Consider the following 16,244-nt stretch of genomic DNA (forward strand, 5'->3'; position numbering starts at 1 on the left):
ATTTACTATTTATCTATAGACCAACGTGGAACAGGAGTAGGGCTTCCACTGGACAGTACTACTGATTGAGATCATATCCTGTGCTCCGTTCCAGCTCCCAAGCTGGGTGTGAGCCTGTTTGCCTGACTCAGGGCTTTCAACTATCCTCTATCGTCAAGAAACATCCTCCCTGCACACAGTATAACAGAGACTTGGGGGCATGTTGCTTTCTGCAGTTATTTCAAAAGTCATCTTGGCTACATGCAGGGCACCTCTGACTCAATATTGCTAGCATACCCCGCTGGTGGGAGCTGAAGTGAGCTGGTGCGGGCCCTGGAATTTGGGCTGAGAGCTGGTGTATGCAGTGGCCCTCTTCTGTGTTTTTCTCTTCCTGCTTAGCTGCTGCTGGTGTCTTGCAGATGGATTGGGGCTATTCAAGGATTCTGGACCAGTGTCTTTGGCCAGTTGCTTGGGGATGGCAGCCGCTTGTGGGTTCTGATTGGGCTACTGACTGCGTTCCCCCCTGTTCATTTGCTCTGGGGCGGAAGGCACTCCTTGTTTGTGTAGGGGTGTGGTTGCTGGATGGTCAAGGGCAATAAGAAGCAGGGCCGCCTAAAGGTCACCCAGAAGGAGGGCTTGGTTCTATGTAAGGGCACCATGGCAGCACCATACTCTGTGGGTCTTGAGGAAGCGGGGATGGCAGGGTCTGCTTTGACTAAGCCTGTGCTATCTGCAAGCCAGGCCCCCGAGTTTGGTTTTATATTGGTGGAGATGAAGAGCGGCTTTGCTTTGTGAACACTAAACTTGACGGCATGGAATATAAAATGAATCGCATGCAAGAGCGTATAGAGAAGGAAAGTGGCTGTCTCCGAGAGGCTGAGCACAGAGCTGGGGTACTGGAGATTACTAGCTCTGAGGTGACCCAAGCAATCTGTGTGTTGCAGCGGGAAGTGAAAGACATCCGTGAGAAGAACGAGGATTGGGGGAGAGGTCTCGCCGTAGCAACATAAGGGTAATTGGGATAACAGAATCTATATCGGCATAGAACATGAAATTGAATATGGAATCCTGTATTAGGGAGGCCCTAGGAGACCCCCCCTGCACTCTTCCCAGTTCTTCATTGAGAGAGCCCATCGCTTATCAGCACCGAGGCCTAGACCGGGGCAGAATCCACGCTTGGTCATTGCGAATCTGCTTAACTACGGGGACCGTAATATAAGGAGTCCAAAGTGTCACTTTACCCGGATTCTACTCCATCGGTGCAACAGGCCCGACTGTCATTTTTGGCAGCTAAATGCTTGCTGAGAAAGCAGGGTTACAATATGCAATATTACACCCTTCTAAGTTGCGAGTCATCCGTGATAATAAGACACATTTGTTTTTCTCACCCAGCTGAAGTGCTTTCTTTTGTGGAGTCCTTGCCTAAAGAGTGATGGGGCGGTGACTAGGGTGCATTGCACTGTGGCCTTGTTCTGCTCTCATGCTCTCTGTCTACTCTTGGGGTGACTCCTTTGCTGGGGATCGGAGAGAACGGGGCATGGGCTTTTTTAACTACTACCAAACACTGTTGTTGTTTTGTTTTGATGGTTATGGAACAAATCGGGTCAGTTGCTGTTTATCCAATTGCATAGTTGGCCTCCTCCTCCAGAGCGTTGCTCTCATAGGCTGGGCCAACAAAGTCGCTGAGTCCGATGTACCCGGGTAGGCTCTAAGTTGGTGGTGTTGGGAAGAGAGGTAGTGGGGGTTATCACTGTGAGTTGAGGTTGAGCAGTGAGGGAGGGGGGATGGGAGTGTGTAGTATTTGGGTTCATCAGGTATGCCGGAACCAGACTGGAGACAGGTATGTACAAAAGGAAGTTACTTTATTCAGTTACAGCATCCTGGGTTCTGGTGACCAGAGATGAGGCTGGAGGCAAGTTATTATAAAAGGAAAAGTAGCTTTATTGTAGTTACAGGGCAAGCTATAGAAAGGAGGTAGGAGCTCAAAGTATATACATCTTCTCTAGTATCTCTCCCATCCTGTCTGTACCAACTGACACTCCTGGAACCATGGTGTAGTATAACGTTCCAGGCTACTTGGCTACATTCTGAATCTTGCATTGGTGCAGTCAATCCAAGTCAGATACTACAGAGTGTTGGTGAGTTGTGTGAGGTTGGCAGTGGCCGGGGTGTGCATGCAAAGGGTTCACATTGCGCAGCACCCTATGATACTTGTTGGATGTGGTTTACGAGTCACAGCAAAAGGATGAATGTCCTATGGGTGCAGCAAGCATGGCAGCTGGAGGGTTGAGGCAGGAGCCATGCACCCTTCTCAGCTGGAATGTGCGTGGTCTTAATAACTTCACTAAAATGTGGTAAGGTCTAGGCTTATGGGGAACGACATGGTGCTAAAATCCTTATGCTCCATGAGATGCATTTGGTGAGGCGGATGAATGAGGTGTTTGCTAAATCGTGGGTCGATGCTCCTTTCTATGCGTCATATTCATCATACTCTGGCGGGGTCCTGACAATTATACATAATTCACTGGGGTTGAAACTCCTGAGCGCGGAATGTGATCCCGACGGGCACTATGTGATTGTTTCTGGGTTAATGGCGTGACCAGTGGTCACGTTTGTTAATGTATATGGCCCGAATATAGATGATCCCGGGTTCTATGACTCCCTCTGGCTTAGGTGTTTGGCATATTCACACACAGAGCTGATCATGTTGGGGGGCTTCAATACAATATTGCATTCAAAGTTAGACAGATCAACGCCTGGGGCGCGGAAGCTGTCATTAGCGGCCAGGACTATACATGCGGAGCGGGGGGCCGGAGGGCCTAGTCTAGCTGGATCTGTGGTGGACAGTGCACCCTGGTAAGAGGGATTTTTCTTTATATTCCTCGGTCCATGATATAAGGTCACTTATTGATTATATCTTGGTGGGACAAGATTGGGTTCACATTACCAGTAGCTGCTTGATGCTTCCGAGGATACTGTCAGATCATTCCCGATTCAGTGGCAGTTTAGGTTACCAAACTTAGTAATTAGTAGACCGCACTGGCACTTGAAGGATCAGGCATTGCTGGATTTGGAATACTGGGGCAAAGTCCAGGAGGGTATATCCTCCTTTTTTAGATTAATGAGGGGTTGGTGTCCTCTGTTGGAATATTATGGGAAATCTTTCAAGTTACTGGCGTGCGCCTATATTTTGCTGATGAATGGATATTTCCCATCTGTGAAAGGTACAGTGAGCAAAAAGCAGATGGCTGCGAACTCTCAAAGTGGTTACAAACCACTGAACAGGTTATCATGCTGTGTTCTTCCGAGAGTGGGGCGCCTGCTACCTTTTTTGTATTTTTGGAAGGAACTTGGGGTTGGTCACCCTAAGTTAACTGGGGGTAACCAGACGTGGACTCCCTGCTCACTGTGCTCAGAGAGGCACAGCTTCACCTCACTGATGAGGCCCAACAAGGCTGAAACACGTGTATGGGGTTGCTGTTGGTACTCTTGTTCAGAAGGGAGTTGCAATAGCATTTCGGTGCTGTACTGTCCAAGTGGGTGGGACAAAGACTGATATGCAAATGGATATTTCCCATCTGTGAAAGGTACAGTGAGCAAAAAGCAGATGGCTGCGAACTCTCAAAGTGGTTACAAACCACTGAACAGGTTATCATGCCGTGTTCTTTCGAGAGAGGGGTGCCTGCTACCTTTTTTGTATTACTGTCAGATCATTCCCGATTCAGTGGCAGTTTAGGTTACCAAACTTAGTAATTAGTAGACCGCATTGGCGCTTGAGGGATCAGGCATTGCTGGATTTGGAATACTGGGGCAAAATCCAGGAGGTTATCTCCTCCTTTTTTTAGATTAATGAGGGATTGGTGTCCTCTGTTGGAATATTATGGGAAAACTTTCAAGTTTTTGGCGCGCGGCTATATTTTGCTGATGAATGGGGTTCTGAAAGCCATCAGGCGGAGACTGGCGAGTCTTGAGGCTGAATTGAAAGAGTTACAGTCGGAAGGATTGGATGGGATTCTGAGTGCTAGTTTGGCTGCGACAAGGGAAGCGCTCGATTGCTTTAGGGTGAAGGCAGAATGAGAATTGCAATTTCTGTTAGCTTTGCAGTTGGTACTTCATTACGGGGAGGAAGGTAGACCTGGGAGGTATTTGGCCTGGCTAGTGTGGGGGGAAAAGGGGCCAAGAGGATATACCGGTACTTAGGGGGACAAATATCATGTTGATTTCAGAACCGGAGGCTATTTTGGAGGAATTTAGAAAATTCTATGAAGCATTGTATGCAGGTCGGGTGCGGGCATATTCAGAGATTAAGGAGTCCTTTTTTGAGGCAGTCCAGTTGGCATGTATTGATGAGTCCGCTAAGTATTTGTTGGGGACCCACATTTCTGTCAATGAGGTTCTGAAGGCAATGAAGGCGTTGCCGACCTCTAGTGTTCCACGGTATTACATCAGAGTTTTATAAGGAGTTGGGTCTGAATGTGGTAGAGTATCTTATTCGGGTGTTGAAGGAGGCTATGTGGTTTGGGACTCTACCCCAGACGATGCGGGAGCGCATTATTACCTTGCTATTAAAGCCTGACAAAGATCCGCTAGAATATGCAATGTATAGATCAATTTTCCTGATCATCTTAGATACAAAGATATTTTCCAAAATTATTGCGGACAGGCTGCTTCTGCACCTTGCTTCTGTGGTGCACTTGGATCAGTCAGGATTTATTCCCAGACGTTGGACGCTGTTGAATCTGCGGGGGGCTGTTCGCAGTATTGGCTCAGATTGATCCGGCTATGCAAGCAGTTGGAGTCCTCTTGGATATGGAGAAGTCATTTGACTCTGTGGCAGGGGCGTTGCTAGGGGGGGGCTTTGGGGGCTATAGCCCCTGATCTTTTGGTTGTAGCCCCGGATAGAACCTCAGGAGCTACAGCCAAAAGACTAGCTAGCCCCCAGTCCCAACAGTTATGACAACAGCTTAGCCCCGAGTCCTTTCCAGACCTAGCAACTCCCCTGCTCCGTGGCATGGGATTATTTATTTGTGGTTCTGAAGAGGTTTGGGCTCCTGTCCCACTATATAGAGTGCATGAAGATCTTGTATTCTGGAGTAACGGCACAGATCGGTCTCTTTGGTATGCTCTTTCCGTTGTTTGCGTTGGGCTGCTGGACACGGCAGCGGTGCCCATTGTCCCCATTATTATTTGTGATTGCCATGGAGCGGGTAGCGGTCTGACTAAGGTCACAGAAAAGGCACAGAGTTCTAGTGTTAGGCAGGGTTAGAGAGTTGATTTCGCTGTATGCTGATGTTGTGATCCTATATGTGAAGGACCCCGAGAGGAATATGAGGCTGCTGTCGGCAGAGGTTGAAGCTTTTGGAGACATTTCTGGGCTGTGGGTCAATTGGTCTAAATCTATTTTGTTACTGTTGACTGAGGCCACCAGGCGCCCGCCTGGTGTAGGGGGATCTCGGTGGGAGCAGTTAAGTGTTAAGTATCTGGGTGTGGAGGTGAGTAGGAATCGGCCACAGTTGTTGAAAGACAATCACAGAGCCTACCTGCAGATATTGCAGCGAACAAGCGAACAGTGGACTCCGCTCCCTATCTCTCTTATGGGTAAGGTCGCTATTATTAAAATGGTGATCCTTCCCAAATTGTTATACTTGTGCCTCAACATTCCGGTCTGGCCCAGTTCTCAGATTATAAGGAATTGCGGACGCTGTTGATTAATTTGGTGTGGAGCTCTAAATATCCATAAATCTCCCAGGGTTCAGTGGGAGGTGCTGACTGGCACATGGGAAAAAGGAGGGCTAAACGTGACTGATATGGAGCTTTATTATTTAGATCCTTAGGTCTCGTTGGTGTCCTACTGGATGCCAGGATCGCTGCTGTTCCCCCATTTACACATGGAGAAGCAGTTGGCTAAGCCTTATTCCTTGTAGGACACCCTGGTGTCTATGAAGGTCTCTAATAAATACCCTTTTGACCTGGTCTTGTGTACTGTTCATGCATGGCAAAGACTGTGCATGAGATTGCAGGAGAAATGTCCATACACTCCAGTACTGATGGCTTAGGATATTCAGTGTATCGCTCGGACGTTCGATGGGGTCATTAAGAGAGAGTGGTCAGATCTGGGGATCAATACTATATTCAGGTTCTATGTGGGTGGGATCTTTGTGACCTGGGAGAAGATGGAGTCCAATTTGGGGGGGGGGGTTTGTTTGGGCTTGCGTTTCAATATTTTAGGATTCAGGAGGCATTTCGGGCATGGTCTTTTAAAGCTGCAGTTGTGTGCGGTTTTAAAATATTTGGTCGGCTCCGTGAATGCAGACAGGGTGGTTTCTCATATTTATCGTATGGTGCAGTGTTCGGCTTCTGGGGAGGTGCTAGTGTGTAGATTGTAAGGGGCAGGATATATGGGGTCTGACTTGGGGGATACTCGATGGTGCCATATGATTGATTGATTGATTGATTGATAGTTTATTTGTGTACCTATACCAAGAAAGTGGCGGTAAATGTTAGATTTAAATTGCTACAGTTTAAAATTATTCACCGTACCTATCTTTCCCCAATGGTGCAGAAGAAATGTGATAACACCATGGATGGTAGGTGCCCTCGATGTAAGAGTGATAATGCAGGGTTTATCCATGTCCTATGGGAATGCCCCTCTCTGTCATCTTTCTGGCGGCGAATAGCAGAGATAACAGGGCGCATGAAGTGACTTTGGAGATTGCTTGTTGTTTGTTCGGATGGGTCCCGGGACTCCCCAACAGAGGAAGGATGTTGTTTTAAATATGTATGATCTTAGCTAAAAGATTAATTTTAAGGATTTGGTCTAGCCCTGTCGCCCCGACAGTGGAGAGCTGGTTGCGAGGCCTGTATGGTATTTATTTGAATTTATTTGAATAGCGGCAAAAACATGCAGGCATCAGGGCACACAAGAACACAGTAGTACGAGCAGAGAAGACGGGACAAGAGAGGGAGGCAGGGGGGAAAGCCAGGGGACGTCTAGAAACATCCGCTTTAACTAAAGAGTATAGTCTTTAGTGACTTACAGAAGGGCTTAAGGTTTGCTTCCTGTCATAGTTCCACATGTAAGAAGTTCCAGAAGTGAGCCGGCCTGATGGGAAAAGACTTGCCAGTGCCCTTTGTCCATTTCAATCTGGGGCAGCCGGCCATGTTAGCTGAGTGCCGGTATATGACCAGCCTGGTTTTTCAAGTAGGTTGAAGCTTTCCCGTGTAGGCCTCTATGGACCAGAGTGGCAGTCTTAAACTGTATGCGTGCTGAGACTGGGAGCCAGTGCATAGCTTGTCTACTGGATGAGATGTGAGATCCCTTTTATGATATGTATGGTATCATTCTGGAGAACTTGGAGTTTTTGGAGGCATCTTTTGTTGGCACTGACCAAGAGGGCATTATAATAGTCTAGCCTAGACAGTTTAATAGCCTGCGCTATAGTTGTGCAGTTTGCCTAAGAGATTAATGGTTTTATGTTTTTTTAGCAATTTAAGGTAGCGTTGGCAGGTTTTGGTAGTCTGGTTCATGTGTGCTCCTGCACTGAGGGTTGATTCTAGGTGGAACTTTCCCTAGTACAGGAATGTTACAGTCCTTAATGTTAAAACTAGAGTAGCTAGCATCCAATTTTCAGCAGATCTGTCTTCCTTTCCTTTAGACACATCAAATTGGTGGTCATTGTATTGCTCTCCCCAGAGTGCACGGAAAAACATAAATCACCAATGCAATTACAGAGCAAATACTTTGAACCCAGACAGACGCAATAACTCACAACCACACACTCTTAGAAGATAATCAGCTCTTATACGGCTATTTATTCAAAGCTTAGAAGCAACCAATAATAACATAGAAATAACTCACAGAAGTAATATAGACATAAATCACAAAAGAAGCAAAGAATTCAAAAGGAAATACATCACCGTGAGCGTAACAGGATTCCTCATCTCGCCCAGAAGCGGCTGGAAGACCCCGGGAACAGCCAGGCCGAGAGCACCACAGCTCACAGGAGTGACGGACGTAAGCATCCTTCTCCGGCTGAAGTCTCACCTGACCACCTCTGGGTTTCTGCATATATACACACTCCACAAAGGGGAGTCAATTCTCGAACCTTCTGGAAATTGCACTTGCGCAGTTGATGAGCAGCCGTCGGTTGCCAGCTGGGTCAATCGAGAGCTACCCTCAAGGAGCAGACTGCCTCCCTTCTCTAAAAACACGCTCCGCGGAGAAAAGTACCAAACCATAACAACGTTAGCTTTCCCAGCAGAAATGTCCTTGACCGCATACCAGGTTTGGAAAGCATAATTTTCTCAGCACCATGAATCGAACACTCAGCAAAATGTGTGCAGCTTTTCACTGCGGCATGAAGTAAATATCCATCATGGCTCCGAGCGCTTCCAGAATGCATTGCGGGGTTTATTTCGAATAAAAAACATCATTAAAAAAAATGCGACTTTTTTTTTTCTGCCTTTTTTTTCGAGATTTTTTTTTCGAGATTTTTTTTTCGAGATTTGTAAATTCGGTATTTTAACCATAAACCCCCTCAAACCTCGAATATGACTTTCAATAGATCATGAATGGTCACTTAAATTGAAACAACACATACCTTCAAATGCGTTACACCCTAAATTATGCTTCAGCAACAGATAATCAACAGCAGCTCTGTTCTGCAAAGTTGCTTTTCTAATAACTTGACTATCAAGGAGTAATTAATTCTTCTAATGCCTGAGAAGTATGATTAAGGCTTTTGACTACTAAACATGCTAATTTCATCAAAGATTTGTAACCTCCAGCAGCTAAACCCCAAACTCCCACTAATGAAAGGGTTAATGCTAGAACCTCAGCTTCTGATAACAAGTGTAGATAGACCTACAGATTCGAAAGTTTACCTTTTACCTCGAGTTATCGCTGGGTGTGAAGGAAACATCATTAGTCCTAATCGAGTCAAAGCACATGGACCTCTGGAAATGTTAGCTGGAATATAAGTATATGTGATGTTACCACATGAAAAGAGCCATCCTGTTGGAAGTTTCACATGATTCAAATGACTGGCAGCTATCACTGTATGATTACAAGACATAGTATTATTTACACTGGTGCATTTGCGTGGCACCCGCGAACATAGTCGTCTTTCAAACATTGTATGATTATGCTGGTTGGTTAAGTCAATTTGTCGGCATTTGCCAATTTCTTGTGCATTGCAGGTCATACAATAACATACATCACCTTGGGTTATATTATAAGTAATAACACGTGTCAAATTTCTCCATTTATGATCGGCCTCTTGGCAGAATCTACAATATTCGTAAACTGAAAAAGATTGCTTAATATCCGAGTCTTGAACCAAAGAATCATTGTGTGTGACACCGAAGATATGCTTTAAAACCAGAACAGGCATCGGCACTGCTACTAAACACGTAGTCAATAAAGCTTCAGCATTGGGCACATCATTAAGACAAAAGTGTGATATGTTCAGTACTTGCTGTGCCAGATTTATCCACATATTCTCCATCTGGGTGATCATAGGAGAATGTTTTCGCCTTCCTGAAAATACGTCTTGCATGACTGGCATCAAGGATGTTTTCACTTGCTCCTGATGTGTTTGCCACATTTCACGAATCCATGTCTTCGGTCTGGCTCGCTTTTCGGCATCGGCATAAAGCTGCTTTGGGACAACATTATTCATCACTATCAGTATCCCCTTGATCACTGGCACAGATGTGACATTTTTTCTTTGGTAGCAGCAGGCTGTTTAACTCTCCCAAATGGAGTCCATTTAGTACCACAATTACACCAGCCAGACACAGGATCTACAAGGCAAACCCAGAAAAGAGATATCAGTGTTGCACATCACTCTCTCAGGTAACATTTGTCTGCGGGTACATATTGCCATTTCTTTCTACCAGGCTCCATAACTAAAACTACTTGATGTTTGCCTGATGCAATGACATCTGCGGGTACTGGTGGGCCACTTGGCTTTTCCACCCACACCTTTGCACCCGGTACCATACTGTCTGAAGAGCCAAACCTGCGGTCCCCACGGGTGGTTAACACTGTAGGAGGCTCCCCCTTCTTAATCATGGACAATTTAACGGGAATAATTATCAATTGGGCCACTCGATCACCCTTGTGGATTGATAACAATTGGTCCCCACTATTCATTAGGATGACTTTAATCTCGCCTTGGTAATCAGCATCAATTACCCCTCCCAACACTTGAACTCCCGTCAATGCTAGGCCAGATCTAGGGGCAATCCATCCCATATGCTCTGGGGGAATGTGTACTCCAATCCCTGTTTCAATTACAACTATCCCTCTTGCGTCTAATCTGATTTCTTCATGGGAATGCAAGTCTATCCCTGCTGACTCTGGAGTTGCTCGATAGGGAGCTAAAGAACCTGGAGTAATTTCCCAGTACAATAGTGTTTCTCTGACTGAATTGGGTTGAACCTGTAAAGTAGGAGTCATTAATCGCATCAAAGGAGTTTCATGTTCATACACAGGCCTATTGTTTAATACTTGCACCGCATCAAACGCACGATCACGCCAGCCTGCCAAATTGCCGTCTCCAGATTTGCGCAACTGTTCTTTCAATAACACATTCATTCGTTCAATTAACCCTGAAGCAGCTGGGTAATAGGGCACGTGGTACAGCCACTCAATGCTCTTTTCCTGACAAAACTCCTGGATTAATTTGCCTTTGAAATGTGACCCATTGTCACTTTGAATCTGCAAAGGCACTCCATAATCTAACAACCTGATGGTGTTCAGTTGTGTTGCACGTTTGCATGGCAAAACCATCAAATATTCTGAGTATGTATCCACAATAGTGCATGCATACTGACAACCTCTGCTAATTGGCATGGGACCGATATAATCAATCTGCCAAATTTGACCTGGTAATTTTCCTCTTCTCAATGTGCCTCGAACAATTTGAGGGATAGGTCTTTGCAGTTGGTGTTGGCACACGGGTCATTGCAAAATGATCGTTTTCACTACTTGTAAAGGAAGACTGATTCCTCGAGCTTGTGCCCACTTGATAGTAGCCTTTTCTCCAAGGTGCCCACATTTCTGATGGGCCCATTTGGCCAAACCCTCCAAATCGTCTTCCTGAGCCTCTGCATCCACAGATGAAATCTTGGTGTGCTCGTCTGCAACAGAATTAAACCAACGTTCTAATGAGTCTGTGGCAAAATGCGCGTCCACATGATATACAGTGACTTCACTTTGTAATAACATTTCTGCAATATCTTGCCACAGTTCTTTTCCCCACAACTCTTTTGAATGAATCTTCCACCCATTCTTTTGCCAAGTTGGCAACCACACTGCCAATCCATTCGCCACTGACCATGAGTCTGTGTACACATAACATTGACCAGGGGTCTCTTGTTTCAATGCTTGGTAAACTGCGTAAAGCTATGCAAACTGAATGCTCTTCCCTTTCCCTGTCGTTGTCAATATCATTTTTGTTTTGGGATTGTATGACACGGCTTTCCAGTACCGCTCAGTTCCCACATATCGAGCTGAACCATCCGTGAACCAAGTATGCTCTGTTTGCTCCACGGTCAAATCGCTGTAAGGTACTCCCCATTTCACGGGAGACTCATGTTTTTCAGGCACTTCCGGTGGTATGTAAATCAAAGGGCGGTATTTTGGCTACTTGCTCATGTAATTTTGCCACTCCACCCTTTACTGATTTGGCTCTGTCTTGAATATACCATTTCCACTTAATTATGCTGGCTTCTTGAGCATGTCCTATTCTATGCCTTTTAGGAGAGCTCAGTACCCATTGCATGATTGGTATTTCTGGTATCATGAATACATCATGGCCCACCATCATCTGCTCGGTATCAACAAGAGCCCAATAACACGCCAGCAATTGCTTCTCAAACGGAGTGTATGAGTTACCAGCGTTGGGCAACTTACGACTCCAAAACCCCAATGGCACACGTTTCCTGTCTTGTTTCTGCCACACACTCCAGTTAGCATAATTGTCTTGTACAGACACATTTAATTCCACTTCGCCTTCCTTCAAGGGCCATAAATCAAGCACCTGCTGCACGGTGTCTTTCGCCATCTCAAAGGCTTTCTGCTGCTCCTCCCCCCACTGAAACTCATATTTCTTTCGAGTCACCTTGTAGAGGGTGGCCAATATCTGCCCTAAATGGGGAATGTGCTGTTTCCAAAACCCAAACAGCCCTATAAACTGCTGAGCTTGCTTTTTGTTCATTGGAGTGGTGAATTCAAGTATTTTCTGTCGGGCTTTTGGCACCATTTCTCGATGCCCATGATGCCACTGAATCCCTAGGAATATCACTGTTTCAGCTGGGCCTTGAATTTTACTCGGGTTAATCTCCCACCCTTCCTTCTTCAATCCTTCCATAATGACATCTAACTGGCTTTGCACACTGTGCTCATCCTTGCCCTGAATCAAAATATCATCAATGTAATGAGAGATTTGTATGTTAGGTTTACACGGTATCTTGTCTAAGTGCTCTGCCACCAGCCGGTGACAGATAGTCGGGCTGTGTATGTACCCCATAGGTAGCCTTGTGAAAGTGTACTGACGTCCACTCCACGAAAATGCAAACTGCTCTTGACACTCTTCAGCAATTGGCACGGAGAAAAATGCATTGGCTAAATCGATCACTGCATACGAAGTCCCCTCAAACTTTTGGACATTCTCAATCAAGGTAATGGCATCTGGGACTGCGGGCACTAAGGGAGGAGTGTGTTTATTCAACTCCCTGTAATCCACTGTCATCCTCCACGACCCATCTCCCTTTTTAATAGGCCAGAGAGGATTGTTCCATGCAGTGGTAATAAGGCGTAATACACCCGCCTCCACGTACTCTTTGATGGTGTCTGAAATGTCCTTGTGCCCCCCAGGAATGCGTTATTGTTTCATTGCTACCTGCTTGGTTGCCACTGGCACTTGCACTGAGGGCATCTTCAATTTGCCTATGGTAATGGGTGTACAGATCAATGCACTCACTCCAAACTGGTACGTTTTACCGCCTAGTCCCAAGGTTAACACTTCCAAAATGTCAAAGCCAATTATATATTCAGGTATCGGGACAATCAACACTTGGTATTTCTGCCTATTCAAATCGCCTATTTTCATCTCCACTTTCGTTTGTACTGCGGGGGTCTCCTTTCCCCTTAGACCTGTAATAGTAAACTGTTTGCCTTTAAATCGTGTTGGATTACCATGAATCAAAGAGGCCTCCGCCCCGGTGTCTATCAATGCTCACACCCCTTGTGTATTTCCTGGCCCCCAAAAAATCTTAACATCAACATGAGGCCGCCTATCCACTTTTATGCAGGCAGACGCTGCCGGAGCTTGGCCGAAGCCCTAGTCAAACTTCGAATGAGTGTGACTCGACTCCGCCACTAACATCGCACTCACCACCTTTCTCAAATCAGCGTATGTTGGCTGGTACGGTGAAGGTGTCCCCATAGACCCTTTGTCTTGTTCTTCCGCAGGGGGAGCAGAAGGTGAGGTGTCCCCCTGTGGCGTGGTGACTACCTGTTTCTTAACCTGTTTATAGCGCTTTTTGGCTGCAAGTCCTCGTTTTTTGTATAATTCATACATTACTCTGGTTTCAATGCCATCAATTTCTTCATGTGGCACACCATCTTTTAACAAAGCCAAAAACATATCTTTTCAGGACACTCGGGAGTCTCTACTATCTTGCCGCCTGCCTTCGGTTCTTCTCTCACTACGCCCCTCTCTCTCCCCTGGCTTGTTATCGCTCTTATCCCAAATCTGCAAGTTGCCGAATGGCATCTGCTACCTCATCAGTAGCTTTGCCCGTCATACCTACGAGCAAAGTTATAATGACACTTTTGTATGCGGGTGGCGTGGTTCTAATCACCATGTTTTGAGTTTAAACTGAGAGCGGCACGGCTCCCATGTGATCAGGAGCATCTATGTGAATAGCCTCTTTCATAGCATACTCCCTGACTTTTTGAATTGCTTCTCTCAACGTATACCACTTCGTTTCTTCACTAGGCCAATCTGTGGTATACTTATACCGGGCTACTCTGACTGCTGCCCTCTCGGCCACCACCTGATATGTGTCAGTCTTATCTTTAAACAGTTTCATTTGAATGTGCTGCATTAACGCAGTCTGCCGTTCTGCAGCTAGCTCTCTTTCTAATAGCAAAACCTCATTTTTCATTTCCACCTTCATTTGATGTATTTTCCTAAAAGCATGCAAAAGAACCCAACCTCGCCTACCTAATGCTGCGCATTCTTTGCCACGTTCTACTAGGACTTGTTGCAAGCATGCCATTACATCAGCCGGATCGTCATCTCCCAATCCTTGATCCCATGTTTCACTTAGACCTGCACCACATGCCCACACGTGGGCCAATTTATCATATGGACTCTTAGTCCAGCCTGGAATAACAACATCAGAACAGTCACCGCCAGCGGTAACGCTCTTCTTCCTGAACAAGCTACTCATTATCGCAAACAAAACAAAACCTCGTTGTATCTATATATTTTTTCTCTCCACGCTGCAATCACTCCCACAGGCACTCACACACTGGCAAAGGAAAAAATTTCACTACTCAAAAACTTCACTTGCAAGACAACCGAATCCTATCTACATTCCAACAGATTCTTGAATACTCGGAACAACTCATCATAAGTATCCTGTTTGTGACGCCAAAATGTATTGCTCTCCCCAGAGTGCACGGAAAAACATGAATCACCAATGCAATTACAGAGCAAATACTTTGAACGCAGACAGACGCAATAACTCACAACCACACACTCTTAGAAGATAATCAGCTCTTATACGGCTATTTATTCAAAGCTTAGAAGCAACCAATAATAACATAGAATAACTCACAGAAGTAATACAGACATAAATCACAAAAGAAGCAAGGAATTCAAAAGGAAATACATCACCGTGAGCGTAACAGGATTCCTCATCTCGCCCAGAAGCGGCTGGAAGACCCCGGGAACAGCCAGGCCGAGAGCACCACAGCTCACAGGAGTGCCGGACGTAAGCGTCCTTCTCCGGCTGAAGTCTCATCTGACCACCTCCTGGTTTCCGCATATATACACACTCCACAAAGAGGAGTCAATTCTCAAACCTTCTGGAAATTGCACTTGCGCAGTTGATGAGCAGCCGTCAGTTGCCAGCTGGGTCAATCGAGAGCTACCCTCAAGGAGCAGAGTGCCTCCCTTCTCTAAAAACACGCTCCGCGGAGAACAGTACCAAACCATAACAACGTTAGCTTTCCCAGCAGAAATGTCCTTGACCGCATACCAGGTTTGGAAAGCATGTTTTTCTCAGCACCATGAATCTAACACTCAGCAAAATGTGTGCAGCTTTTCACTGCGGCATGAAGTAAATATCCATCATGGCTCCGAGCGCTCCCAGAATGCATTGCACACCGGCGCCATTTTAGTTCAAGCATAACAGTCATCCAATGTTCAGGTCATGTTGTATATAGTAACCAGTGATTACATTGCAGGAAAAAACAGGGACACAATAAATAAAGGGGTAAACATAACAAAATACAAAAATGAAGAGGGTACAGTGCCAGGGTGGAAAAATATCGAAATATTGCCAATAATTCTGTATTGCAGGTTTTGGTTTAAGTAGGGAAAAAACAAATAGACTTCAGTTAAAAGAAAAGTATAAAGGGGTGGACATAAAAGAGGAAAGACAGGTATAAGTGGACATGAAAGACAGGTATAAGTGAATCCGGAGGTCGGGGGGTGTCCCCTCATAAAGGGTATTAGCAAGGCAAAAGTAGGTCAAAAGTAATATGATCAAAGTGAAAAGACATTTTAAAAAACACAAAACCAGGATTGTATTCTTGAAAGGTCCACAAGATGGTAGTCACAGACTATAGAAACAGTAGATATATACATCTGCACGGAGCAGGACGTTTTGGCGCAGCCCGTTCGGCACAGGCCGATTCGCTGCGACAACTTCGGCGCAGGAGAAAACTGGGACGTTTAGACACAGGGATCTTTTGGCACGAGGGAGGGATAGTGTCATTATTTTTTAAGCATCCCGTCACGTGGCAGAGAAATCCTTCAGCACTAGGAGCACGCAGTACGCACCGCCCAGTAGATGCAATGTCCCGAGAGAGCCTTCTCACGCCACTGAACAAGTGATGCGAGAGATCCGAGCAAAGACCCATGTGATGCTTCTGCATGATCGCGGCTAAAAAATCTAGTCACCCTAATGGTTGGCAGGGCAATGTCCACAGATGGCTTATAAGCCGTGAAACAAAACAAAAA

The sequence above is a fragment of the Ambystoma mexicanum genome, chromosome 1p (genome assembly GCF_040938575.1).
Source record: "Ambystoma mexicanum isolate Mex_15411 chromosome 1p, UKY_AmexF1_1, whole genome shotgun sequence".
In the NCBI taxonomy this organism is placed as follows: domain Eukaryota; kingdom Metazoa; phylum Chordata; class Amphibia; order Caudata; family Ambystomatidae; genus Ambystoma; species Ambystoma mexicanum.